The following is a 12,462-nucleotide window of genomic DNA, read 5'->3' as shown; positions in this document are numbered from 1 at the left end:
GAGAGATTTATTATAAGAAATTGGATATATATGTATATATTATATAATATATCTTTATGAACACACACCTATATACGTACAGTAGTCTCCCCCTATCTGCAATTTTGCTCTCTGTGGTTTCAGTTACCCATGTCAACCTTGTTCTGAAAATGATAAATGGTAAACTCTAGTAATAAACAGCTCATTAGTTTTAAATTGTGCCTTGTTTTGAGTAGCGAGATGAAATCTCATGTTGGCCCACTCTGTCCCGCCCTGGACTTGAGTCGTCCCTTTGTCCAACACCTTCCCTTCATTAGTCACTTAGTAGCTGTCTGAGTTATCAGACTGAGTATCAGAGTATCCCAGTGCTTGTGTTTAAGTAACCCTTATTTCACTTCATAATGGCTCTAAAGCACAAGAGTACTGATGCTGGCAATTCCAATGTGCCAAAGAGAAGTGCTTCCTGTAAGTGAATAGGTGAGCATTCTTGACTTAATAAGGAAAGAAAAAAATATGTATGCTGAGATTGGAACAAATCTTCTATCCATGAGATTGTGAAGGAAAAGAGAAGTCATGCTAGTTTTGCTGTCATACCTCAAACTGAAAAAATTATGGCAACGATGTGTGATAAGTGATTAGTTAAGATGGAAAAGGCATTAAATTTGTATAATAGTATATTGTTATTATTGTTCTTTATTATTAGTTGTTACTCTCTTACTGTGTCTAATTAATAATTTAAAATTTATCAGATGTATGTATATATAGGAAAACACATATCATATATAGCGTTGGTACTATCTAAGGTTTCTGGCATCCACTGAGGGTCTTAGAAAGTATCCCTAACCAGTAAGGGGGGGAACTACTGTATATATATATACATATTAATTCTGCTTCTCTAGAGAACCTGACTAATATATCTTGCTAGTGATTTAATATGTTATTTTTAACAGAAATAGTGGCATTTAAAAAATGTGGCAGCTGTCTTGTCTCCATTGTACATTTTGCATTCTTTGTCATAGATTAGGTGACCATAGGTATGTAGGTTTATCTCTGGGCTTTCTATCCTGTACCATTGATTTATATTTCTGGTTTTGTGCCAGTACCATACTGTCTTGATTACTGTAGCTTTGTAGAATAGTCTGAAGTTGGGAGCCTGATTCCTCCAGCTCCATTTTTCTTTCTCAAGATTGCTTTGTCTGTTCAGGGGCTTTTGGAAGAGGAAGGTGGGATGCATTGGGAGATTAGGTTTGACACAAATACACTACCATATGTGAAATAGATAGCTAGTGGGAACCTGCTCTATAGCATAAGTAGCTCAGCTTGGTGCTCTGCGAAGACCTAGATGGGTGGGATGGGGGGAGGAGGGAGGTCCCCAAGGGAGGGGATATATGGATACATATAGCTGATTCATTTCACTGTATAGCAGAAACTAACACAACATTGTAAAGCAATTATACTCCAATAAAAAAATAAATAAAAAATTAAAAGTGGTGGAATTTTCAAAGGCAGTATTCTATGAATAGCCTTTGTAAGCTATCCCTTAAATTATAAAACCTAAAATAAAACTACTAATTAAGAGATCAGCTTGATACGAACCTCAGATCCAGTAAATAATCCCTGCTCTATGAGAAAGCAATTTAACCTGGTTTACCTTAGTTTCTTCATCTGTAAAGTGGGCATAACAATGTCTATGTTAAAGGACTGTCCCAACAATTAAGTAAATTCATGGATATGAATTTTCTAGCATGTCTGACACGTAGTAATAATTACATAAAAGTTAATAACGATTATTATTGTTATTATTTTCAACTAAATAAAGAAGTTATTCTAATAACTGCTAACATTCTCAAAGATTAATAAGATTATACAAAAGTCTGTGAGCCAATAAAAGGGTATAGGAGCAGAAGCTGCTTATATAGAGGATATAGCATTATCTTTTAGGCAAATAAAAAGATATTTTTAGGTTAAAATATCTCATATTTCCATATCTAGTCAACATCAACTGTAGCAAAAGATCAGTGGCCAACATAGCAAATCACAATGGAAGTTGGGGATCCCCTGGGCTAAATCATTTAAATATTCGCTGTTCCACTGTGTTCCATAAGGGCAGGGCTCAGGTCATCTACTGGGTTGGCCAAAAGATTCGTTCAGTTTTTTCTGTAAGATGGCTCTAATAGCATTTATTGTCTTTAACTTCATTCAAAACAATTTTGTTAGATTGTATGCGACAGCTGCCATATCAGCATACCTTTAAAAAAAGACATCAAAATTGGTGAATTTTTGTGTAGCCATTTTAATATTGAAGATGGAAAAATAAAAGCTACATTTTCAGCATATCATGCTTTATTATTTCAAGAAAGGTAAAAACACAGACGAGAAGCAAAAAAAGATTTGTGCAGTGTGTGACGAAGGTTCTGTGACTGATTGAACGTGTCAAAAGTGGTTTGCAAAGTTTTGTGCTGGAGATTTCTTGCTGGACAATGTTCCATGGTTGGGTAGGCCAGTTGAAGTTGATAGTGATCAAATTGAGACAGTAATTGAGAACAAGCAATGTTATATCATATGGGAGATAGCTGACATACTCAAAATATCCAAATCAAGCGTTAAAAATCATTTGTTCCAGCTTGGTTATGTGAATCGCTTTGATGTTTGGGTTCCACATAAATTAAATGAGAAAAACCTTCCTGACTGTATTTCCGCATAAAATTCTCCGCTTAAACGTAATGAAAATGTTCTGTTTTTAAAACAAAGTGTGATGGGCGATGAAAAGTGGATACTGTACAATAATGTGGAATGGGAGAGATTGTGGGGCAAGCAAAATAAACCACCACCAACCACACCAAAGGCCGGTCTTCATACAAAGAAGGTGATGTTCTGTATATGGTTGGATTGGAAGGGAGTCCTCTATTATGAGCTCTTTCTGGAAAACAAACAATTAATTCCAACAAGTACTGCTCCCAATTAGACCAACTGAGAGCAGCACTCAATGAAAAGGATCCGGAATTAGTCAGCAGAAAACACAATCTTCCATCAGGGTAACGCAAGACCACATGTTTCTTTAATGACGAAGTCAAAACTGGTACACCTTGGCTGCGAGGTTCTGATTCATCCGCCATATTTACCAGGCATTGCACTTTTGGATTTCCACTTATTTAGGTCTTTACAAAATTCTCTTAATGGAAAAAATTTCAATTCCCTGGAAGACTGCAAAATGCACCTGAAACAGTTCTTTGTTCAAAAAGATAAAAAGTTTTAGGAAGATGCAATTATGAAGTTGCCTGAAAAATGACAGAAGGTAGTGGAACAAAAGGGTGAATATGTTGTTCAATACAATTCTTGGTGAAAATGAAAAATATGTCTTTTATTTTTACTTAAAAACTGAAGGCACTTTTTGGCCAACCCAAATATTTCTCTATTCTCTTTGCTTACCATGAGATAGTCACTGGCCTGAACACTTTTCACATTCTTGCTCAGAATATACTATGAGGTGGCCATTTTTATTGTTCTCAATTTACAGGCGAGGAAACTGGAGCACATGAGTTAGCTGACTCATCCAAGGTCAAACACAGTAAGCTGGGGAGCCAGATCAAGGTCCTCAGGTCACTTTTTTGACCACCAAGTTGTACTGCCTCTCATTGTCTGCTAAATACATCTACCCAAGTGTATAAAAGAGGCTGCAGAATGGAATTTTATTTTGTGTGCAATTTTAATCTAACCATTTGTTCCAGAAAGGAGAAGGAAAGAGATTATTGATATCATAAACACATTCTTAAAAATTATCATCAAGCTTGTATTGACCAAGTACCTATGTATCCCATCTCAGGGAATTTTGAGCACACAAACTCCTTTGAGAACTGGTGAAAACTATGAACACCCCATATATGAAAGTTCTGCTACAGTTTTAAAGATTTCACAATCAGTCTGAAGGGAGTTCAGATATCTCAGTTTAAGAACTCCCTATGATATCTTACTCAGTCCTCCAAATAATCCTGAAAAGTAAGTATCCTTACGTCCTTCTACCAAATGAAGAAACTAAGATTACAGATTTAAATGAGTTACTTAAGGTGACATGGTTGATGAAAAGCAACACTTGAAACTGAACCCAAATCAAAGTATGTCCAAGTTCAGTCTAAGTTATACTAAACAACTTCATATCTAGTGTTTTTTAAACTTTCTCTATTACTTGCGATCTGAATTTTTTCCATGCTACTTAGAGACATTAAAAAACAAAAAGTTCTGACTCTTCTGGTTGTCCCGTGGCAATTATAATTTGAACTTTGAAACCTGCAATATAACAATGAAATGATTAAAAATGTCTGTCTGCTAGGAGGTTTTTAACTTTAGAAAATAATGCCTCATTAGCTGACACAGAAATGCACTCTTACTGCATGCCTTACTTTGATTTTGCAAACTGGGCACTGGTGTTATAGTTTGAGATAACTCTGGCGTCACAGAGTTCATGGTAAGTTAATTCAGCTCAGGGTTTGGCCTAAGACACCAACTGGCTTTAGATGCAAGAGTATATCCAAATTATATGAAATTTATGTGGCACAGTACAAATCAAAAAATATAATTAAGTGTTCCTAGCATAAACCTGGAAATGACTTTTGGCTTGGGAACTGGGGCCAGGTCCAAAAGGACTGTGAAGACTGTAGGCTTTGAGAAAGCATCACAGTGTCATTAACATGCCACAGTTGCTTGAAAAATTCTAATTGAAATGAGAATATCAGTCAGAGAACAAAGAAAAGCCCATTGTTTATTGTTTTTCTCATAAGGAAAAATGTCTGGAAGAAAAATTCATAAATAAATGCACTCATTAACATGCGATTTAAAACTAATTGACATTTTACCTGCAATATGATTTACAGTGTAGCCTTGATCTTTAATGAAAATGAGAACTGTGTGTTATATTTCATTTCTAATTGGCCATTGGGGGCGGGGAGGGGGAATAATGCTTAACAATATCCTTTTAAAGTTTTGAAAGAAATTAGTTTTGTGATCTTGAATCAAAACCAGTGCTGAAAAATGATTCTGAGTAACAAATGTTTCCATAATAGAAAGTCACCTCTGACTTTGACTTCTCCTGAAAACCAAGGTCTCATGATCAATAGCTCATATCAAAGTATTTTTAATGACTATAAATACTTGTAAAATAAACATATTTCCAAAAAGGAATGTGACATATGAGGAAGGAGAAAGTGTTAGGATTCATGAGCCAACTCTATCATCAATTCCTACACTATTTCTTTCCCTGAAATTTTTCCTCCATAGCTGTATTGAGGTATAATTTACATAACATAAAATTTACTCATTGTAAGTATACAATTAAATGGTTGTCAGTACATTTATAGAATTTTTTGACATACAGTAAACTGCATATATTTAAAGTGTACAATTTGATATTTTTTTCTTGTTGGTAATGTGTATATAACAATCCCAATCTCCCAGTTCATCCCCCCCAACCCCCCATTCATAGAATTGTGCAACCATCACCACAATCCATCCAGCTTGGGAACATCTTTGTCATCCCTGAAAGTTCCCTTGTGCGCCTTAGTAGTTTAATCCCCAGTTCCACACCTAGCCTCACCAACCATTGGTTTGATTTTTTTCTCTATAGTGCTGCCTTTTCTGGATAATTTGTATAAATGTAAGCACACAAAATGTAGTCTTTGGTGTCTGGCTGCTTTTTTTTAAAAAAATTGAGGTATAGTTGATTTACAATATTGTATTAGGTGTAGAACATAGTGAGTCAATACTATTATAAACTATATTTCATTTTAAGTTATTACAAAATAGTGGCTGCTTTAACTTAGCATAATGTTTTTGAGGTCCATTTTGTGGCAGGGTCAGAACTTTGTTCCTGTTTTATTGTTAAATATTATTCCATTGAATGTTGTTTATCTATTCACCAGTTCACGGACATTAGAATTGTTTCATGTTTATGGCTGTTATGAGTCACACTACGATAAACATTCACATACAAGTCTTTGTGTAAACATATATTTTCATTTCTTTTCAGTAGATAAGTAGGAGTGGAATTGCTAGATTGTATGGTAAGTATTGACTGAATTGTATTCCCTGCAAATTTATGTGACTATATATGGAGAAAGGGCTTTTAAAGAAGTAAATATGGTTAAATGAGGTTATAAGGATGGGGCTCTAATCCCATATGATTGGTGTCCTTATAAAAAGAGGAAGAAACACCAAGGATGCATATGCACAGAGGAAAGGCCATGTGAGGACACAGCAAGAATGCAGCAAGCTGCCAGGCAAGGAGAGAGGCATCAGAAGAAACCAAACCTGCCTACATCTTGATCTTGGTCTTCCAGCCTTCAGAACTGTGAGAAAATAAATTTCTGTTGCTTAAATGTCCTGTCTATGGTATATTTTTATGGCAGCCCTAGCAAATTATTTCAGTAAGGTTATGTTTAACTTTGTAAGGGACTGCCAAACTGTTTTCCATACTGGCTGTACCATTTTTATATTCCCATTAGTAATATGTAAAAGTTCCATTTTCTCCACATTCTCACCAAAAGTTGATGCTACCTGTCTTTTTGATTATAGATATTCTAGTGGGTGTGTATTATCACATTGTAGTTTTAATTTTCATTTACCTAATGACTAATGATATTGAGCATATATTCATGTGCTCATTAGCCCTTTATCTTCTTTAGTAAAATATCTGCTCATGCCTTTGACCATTTTAAATTGCTATGTGTTTTCATATTATTAAATTCTCTATATAGTCCAGACAAAAGCCCTTTATTAATATATGATTTACAAATATTTGTGTGCTATGGATGTTTTATCTTTTCCTTTTTAAAAAATCCTTTCCTTTTTAAGTATGTTTTGAAGAATTAAAAGTTTAAAATTTGATTAATTCCAATATACATATTTTCTTTCTATGGATTTTGCTGTCACTTTCCTACTTAAGAACTCTTTGCCTAACTCATAATGTTCTCCCATGTTTTCTACTTAGAAGTGGTATAGTTTTAGCTCTTACCTGTAGATCTATGACCTATTTGGGGTTAAGCTTTGTGTGTGTTGTAAGATAAGATTCTAAATTCATTCTATTTCTTATAAATATCCAATTGTCCCAAAGGAATTTCCCTTGTAGAATTGCCTTGCTGCTTCTGTTGAATGTCAGTTGGTTGTAAATATGAGTTTTTGTATTCTCAGTTCTGTTCCATTGATCTAGACATGTAACTTTATGCAAAACCACACTATCTTAATAACTGTAGCTTTGTAGTAAGTTTTGAAATTGGGGAGAATGAGTCCTCCATCTTTGTTCATAGTTTTTATAATTGTTATGGCTATTCAGGGCCATTGCATTCTCATACAAATTTTAGGGCCAGTTCGTCAGTCCCTACAAAAGTCTTTCTGGGATTTTAATTGGGATTATGTTGAATCTACAGGTCAATTTAGAGAACTTTCTTCTTAGTGATGTTGAGCCTTCCAGTCCAAGAACATGAAATGCCTTTTACTTATTTAGATCTTTAATTTTTCTCAACAGTTTTATAGCTTTCAGAGTGCAAGTCTTTCTCTTCCTTTTTTAAATTTATTCCTACGAATTTTGTTCTTTTTGATGTTATCATGTGTGGAATTGCTTTCTAATTTCATTTTCAGATTGTTCACTGTTAGTATATAGAAATACAAACAATATGTGTATTTTGGTCTTGTATGCTGCAACCTTGCTGAACCCACTTATGAGTTCATATGCTTAAAACAAGTCGTTAATATTTTCTATATATAGAATAATCTTAACTGCTTTAAAGACAGCTATACTTCTTTGTTTCCCCAGTATGGATGGCTTTAATATCTTCCCTTTTTCCCTTTTTCCCTCCCTCTCCCTCTTTCCTTCCCTGCTTCTCCCCTTCCTTTCTCCCTTTTTTCTCTTTCCCCTTTTGTTGGCACTGTCTAGGTTGTCAGTGCAATCCTGAATAGAAGTGACAAGAGCAGATTTCTTGCTTTTTATATGATTTTAAGAGGAAAGCATTCAGTCTAAATGTGTTTTGTGTATTCCATTTCTGTATTCTCCATTTCATTACACACGTCTTTGTGGCCCTTTGTCTCAATACCGTACCACACAGGTTTAAAGTTTTAATTACTCAACCTTACAAGTCATCTCGATAGCTGAGAGTCTGATAGAATGACTCTGCCTTCCTGCCTCAAATTGAACTTGATTTTTCCAGGTTTTGTTGCTTTTCCATGTAAATATGTGGTCAATTTTTCAAAACCTTTATTGGAATTTGACTGGAATAGCACTGAATTTATAGACAAATTTAGGGAAAAAATGTACATGTAATATTGAATTGTTTTATCCATGTGCATGAAATATCTCTTTACTTATTTTGATCTTATTTTATGCTTTTAAATAAAATTTTATAATTGCATTTATCAAATCTTATATTGATAGATAATTCTTACAAAACATAGCTTTGAGGCTTTGTGAAGTGATATCTATCTATTAATCTATCTATCTTATTGGTTATTGTTAGTTTTTGGAAAATCTATGATTTTTTTTCTATTAATTTATTGGCTGTCCACCTTGATGATTTCCCTTATTATTTCCATGAGAATTCTAATTTTCTTTTAGAATTCTTTCATGTAAAGCATCATCTCACCTGTGAATATTCATTTTATTTCTCCCTTTTCAATTATTTTGTCTTCTGTTTCTTTCTTCTTCTTTTTTCCCCCTTTCTTTATTGCACTAGGTAGGATTACCATTACAAATTTGGAAGAAGCAGCAAAGCAGCCATCATTTTTCGTTACTGACTCTAAAAGGTCTTGGAAATCTTCATCATTAAGAATGATGTATTTTTTATACATAGCTAGAATTAGCATAATCTTATATATAAAATTGGCTTATGTATTTTTTCTCACACTTTTCAGATTTAGTACCAAGTGTATGAAAGTTCATAAAATAAATTGAAGTTTTCCTCATTTTGTTTTGTTTCAATTATATTCTTTGTAACAGTACAAAGTATGAAGTAGCAACTATCATTTACTTGAAAGTTTTTTCTAAAATTTACCTCTGTAATCATGTGGGCCTGGTAACTTTTTTGTGTGTGGACTTCTGATTACTCATTTAGTTTCTTTAATAATTTAGAGGCCCATTTGATTTTGCTATTTCCTACTGGAATCAATTTTGATAACAATGTTCCAAAAACTTGCCTTAATTTTTTCAAATTCATCAATTTTTAATTATATTTTATTAATAGCTTTTTAGTTCATATCATTGTTTATAATGTGCCTTTTCAATTAGAAATAATCGTGCCTCGGATAAAGCTCATTGGCTAGGATACTGCCACTGCACAAAGCTAGTATGTGCCCTTTCCACTTTTTCTTCTTCTCTGATTCTACTATTACTACAAATATTACTACTCTTCCTACTACTGTCTGGCCAAAGATTTATCTATTTTACTAAGTCTTTTCAAAGATAAAATTTTGAATTTATTGAAATATTTTATATCCTTAATAATTTTGTGTTCAATTGATTTAGCAGAGGCATCTTAATATCTCATTTTATTGAAATCCTTCCTTTTTTTTCTGATTTGTATTCTTGCTGCTGAAAAATCTAATTATCATTCCTTTTTTTTTTTTTTTTTTTTTGGCGCACGGGGTCAGTTGCTCCACGGCATGTGGGATCTTCCTGGAGCAGGGATCAAACCTGTGTCCTCTGCATTGGCAGGCGGATTCTTAACCACTGTGCCACCTAGGAAGCCCCTATCATTCCTTTTTAACTAATCTGTTTCTCTCTTTCATTGCTTCTAAGATGTGTTCTTTAAATTTGGTGTTCTGTCCTCTGATGATACTATGTTTGTGTGGGAATTTATTTTTATTGCCCTCTGTAAGGCATTGCCCTATGACATAAGGATTTGTCAATATAAGGATTATGTTTCTCATCAATTATGAAATAGTCTTGGGACTTCTCTGGTGGTCCTGTGGTTAATACTCTGTGCTGCCAATGCAAGGGGCGTGGATTCCATCCCTGGTCAGGGATCTAAGATTCCACATGCCACGGAGACAAAAAAAAAAAAAAATTATGAAGTATTCTCAATCATTATTTGTTCAAATATTAATTCTTTTTATTCATTCATTTAAGAAATTGTACGAGATGTATATTGAACCATTACTCTTTCTTCTAAATTTCTTTTAACCAAAATTTTGGTTTTTAATGGAACCTTTTTTCCCCGCTCAGAGTCACACTCCCTTGCCCTTTTTTTGCTGAGATTTTTTTTAGTCCCATTTGTATGAAGGAGGCTGCTGTAAATATGTCCTAGCTTTATGAAGGGCCCCCTTTCCAGCTTTAAGTCACTATTCTTCTGCTCTTAGGTAAGGAATAAATCCTAGACCCCTAGATTATAAAACTTATGTCAGGGTTTTCTCTCTCCAGGATATTGCAGAAATAATGTTGTTGTTTACCTTTTTCACTATGAGTTCCCTTATGTTTTCTGGAACATAGGATTTCTATTATTTCTTCTGAGTTCAGCTATTTATTTATTTACTTTATGTACTTATTTTTGTTTAATTTTATCTAGCATTATTATGTGTCATTGAAGAGGAGTCTGTGTTAGACCAATTATTTACGTTGCCAAAATCAGAAGTCCCCTCTTACATGTTTTTGTATATTCATTTTGTGCAAAATTAGCTACAACTGTAATGAGCTTTTCCTAGATAATCATTGAAAACTCAATGGTTAATGCTATTGCAATCATTTCATTTATATCCTACCAAATTCACAATCTATAATCATTTACCATTTAGAGTCATATTATTGAGATACTTCCTTCTTTAGAAAAAAATAACTCCTTCAAGGAAGAAGTAGAATTTTTCTAAACCAATGAAGAATTTCCTCAATTGACTTTATATCACCTCAAAGAATATGGCAGAAGTGGTTTTGGAAATTATTCTTTTATTGATGTCTTTTTAGACAATTTTTCAGATTCCACTGAATTGCAGTAAGTTGCTCCCATGTGTCTGAGTGCTGCTAACAGGTAGGAAAAAAGTGAAGAGTGGATATAAGAAGGGAACTCAAGTCATAAATATGCCAACTGCATATAAGTAGCATTAATTACCAGCACTTGTGGATGACAGAAAATTAAAATACCCTTCTACAAGTTGCTTGAGTTTTAAACCTCCACTTGCTCTCTTATTAAAATTTTTCACTGTGTACTTTGGCAAGAGCTGTATGACATTACTCTGAAGGTACCTATAGTTGGAACATTAGCCTCAAGAGTCCAAGTCTTAACTTTTTCACATATTGTGTTCTGTTGGGACATTGCCATTTCTCTTATGGTCTTTGAGACCACATGGCAGGAGAGAGTTACACTGGAATTTTCTTAAGCTTTTGTGTTCTCCTGGAAGTGGTCTTTATAGATTTACATTATACTATACTTATGCCTAAATTACATACAGAATGAATGATTGATTGAAATTAAGTCAAACTTTAGGCAGATAATCCTGATTGTATAAGATTTCTTGAGAGTGAAAGAATTATGTGTGATGAGGCAGAAAGAATATGGGCTTGAGAGTCAGAAACACAGGAGCTTTGTCATTCATCACTGCAGAACTTTTGGCATGTTACAGAACATCAGGCTCCTCTTTTGCAGAATAGAGACAGTAGCTTCCTCTCAGGGTTGTTGTGAGAATTAAAAAATAAAATAGGTGTACAGCATTGAGCCCAGCTCTAGGTGCTCAATAAATATCCATTTCCTTCCTTGCTTTTCTAAAATCTTAAGTGCTCCAATTAAAAGACAAAGATTTTTCACATAGAATTTACCCATTATAGGCTGTTTTTAAGAATGTGATTGAAAACAAAAAGTTTCAAAAAAGGTTGAAAGCACAACAATGAGAAAAAACATACCATGAAAAAACAAAATAGATGTAGACAAGTAGACTTTCAGACAGAAAGCATTACGTTAAAGTGGGTCACCTCATAATGATAAATGGTTCAAATCACTAGAATGATTTAATATTTCTAAAGTTGTAGTACCTGTAAGTTGTTACAAACTTGCATTTTGTGTGATTTCTTTTCTCATTCTAAACAAACGTACTTTTGTACCTAAATTTTTAAAATTTATTCATAGAGTGATCAAAAAGTTACAAAAAAGATGTTCAATATCAGTAGTCATCAGCTAAACATAGATTAAAACCAAAATGTAAAACCATTGCATACAGACCAGAGTGAGTAAATTTCAGAAGACTGACTTTACCAACTGTTCCTGAGTTTGTAGGAAAAGTAAAACTCACTCATTGCTGGTATGGAGACAAAATTTTTAGCCACTTTGGGAAAACAATATGGCAAACTTTATAAAGTTAAATATATTTGTACACTATGACTCAGTGATTCTACTCCTTGATGTTTACCCAAGAGAAATAAAAATATAGGTCCTTGCAAATATTCATAGAATTTAACAATTATAAATCTGAAAAGAACTTTGGAGGTTTTCTTTTCCAACACTTGTTACTGGTGTGGGGGCT

General features: G+C 33.8%; 1 non-coding gene across 1 annotated transcript; it reads right to left on the bottom strand.

Annotated features, from left to right (window-relative positions):
- Positions 1 to 9,166: 9,166 nt before the first annotated feature.
- Positions 9,167 to 9,301, bottom strand: LOC130829601 (U4 spliceosomal RNA). Its single transcript, XR_009047616.1, has one exon. It is a non-coding gene; the product is annotated as a U4 spliceosomal RNA (small nuclear RNA).
- Positions 9,302 to 12,462: the final 3,161 nt, after the last annotated feature.

The sequence above is a fragment of the Hippopotamus amphibius genome, chromosome 9 (genome assembly GCF_030028045.1).
Source record: "Hippopotamus amphibius kiboko isolate mHipAmp2 chromosome 9, mHipAmp2.hap2, whole genome shotgun sequence".
Lineage (NCBI taxonomy): Eukaryota > Metazoa > Chordata > Mammalia > Artiodactyla > Hippopotamidae > Hippopotamus > Hippopotamus amphibius.
Note: the sequence above shows the minus strand (reverse complement) of the source record. Positions and strands in the feature narration are given on the sequence as shown.